This window comes from Marmota flaviventris, chromosome X (genome assembly GCF_047511675.1).
Source record: "Marmota flaviventris isolate mMarFla1 chromosome X, mMarFla1.hap1, whole genome shotgun sequence".
In the NCBI taxonomy this organism is placed as follows: Eukaryota; Metazoa; Chordata; class Mammalia; order Rodentia; family Sciuridae; genus Marmota; species Marmota flaviventris.
The window spans coordinates 68551233-68552738 of NC_092518.1; the positions used below are offsets into that span (position 1 = coordinate 68551233).

General features: G+C 42.4%; 1 pseudogene; it reads right to left on the minus strand.

Moving 5' to 3' along the window:
- Nucleotides 1–767: 767 nt before the first annotated feature.
- LOC114091842 (ubiquitin-conjugating enzyme E2 variant 1 pseudogene) lies at nucleotides 768–1125 on the minus strand (annotated as a pseudogene).
- Between the last annotated feature and the right edge of the window lie 381 nt (nucleotides 1126–1506).

Sequence of the window (1506 nt, forward strand, 5' to 3'; positions counted from 1 at the left end):
TTTCCAACCTGATCTGATGACTTCTGGCCAAGCAGGGAGGGAGGTGGAGAGTGCCGGGTGGTGAAGGTGCACAAGGGAGTTGAGGAGGAGGAAAAAAGCAGCACCCCTCAATCAAGGTGGGGGAGGGGGAAAGCCCTGAATTCTTCGCAAAGGCCAATTTCAAAGGGGCCAGAGGTTACAATTTATGCTTCCACCAAGGACGGGAGTGGAGGAGAGTGGGGCAGGACAATGACTTAGAAGGGGCATCATTTAAGACTTAAGAAAGTAACCAGGGTGCAGGCAAAGCACCCCACATCCAGCAGTAGTCCCCAGGTTGTGACCTGAAACCTTTGCTCTACTCTTGCTGGAGGGCTGTCCCAGGGCTGTCCCAGGGCTGGCAGGGCAGGAAGGGGAGAAGGCAGAGCCCCCAGGCCGAATAACCAGCAGCAAGGTGATTGTGGGACCTGTCTTTTCACAGTTGAGTTGGATGTGCCCCACTGGTCATGATGGGAATCAATTGAAATAGACTCTCTTGATCCCAGAAGTTCAACTACATGGACAGTGGTTACACTTGACAAGACGATTTGTTATAGCACAACTTATATATTTCAAATGGAAAAAAAAATATTAGTATCATTTACAGTATCTTAAGATGAATTGCCTTCGATTGGGAGCTTCCTTTCCTGTAGAGTTTGAGGTCTACAAGATGTATCTAGAAAATTTACTACTGTGGAAAATGAAGACTGCTTAAATTGAATGTGGGGAGGGCTTGTGGTTTTTCTTTTTGATTAATTGCTGTAATACTGTCCTTCCAGAGGCTGAGGGAGTTTCATATTTTCTTTAGATATCATTAAGCACCGCAGCTCTTGCAGAACAACTTTGATGCTATATGAAGTCTGCCACTTTGCTAGCACTGATATGGTTCTTGGGTCCACCACTCCATTAGAACTATTAACTTCATTCATATTAATTTTTGTTACAAATATTACAAAGGGGGGTGTTTCTGGGTATTTAGGTCCACATTGTATTTTAAGGCTGTATATTAGGTTTTCATAAATTGTTCTTGGAGGCCCAGTTATCATCCCTGTCCATCTCGTAAGTGTCATGTCTTCCTCATCTTCTAGATCCTAGCTAACTGTGCCATCTTCTACTCTTTTCTGGCCTTCTTTGAGTTCTTCCAACAGTCGGAAATTGAGAGGGACTTTTACTCCCAAGCCCGTGGTGGCTGCCATCTTGCGTAGCTCGGTTGTTTCAATTATAATCAACTTAAGAAAGATCAGTTGTCTTTATCAGACATTAAATAATATACACAGTTAATATATAAAATCTGAAATATTTATTAATTACATGGCATTCAATTTAAAGTTATACATTAAGATCTTGTCAGACCAGATGCTGCTATTAATTAAACTGAGTAAGCATGAATTCTTTTGGTAAGCACACTGGCACTCAGCAGGCAAGTACTTGTTATGTGTACAGCAAGCTACTGTTGTATCAAAGAGCATGCCAAAAAGAATGTGCTATAAT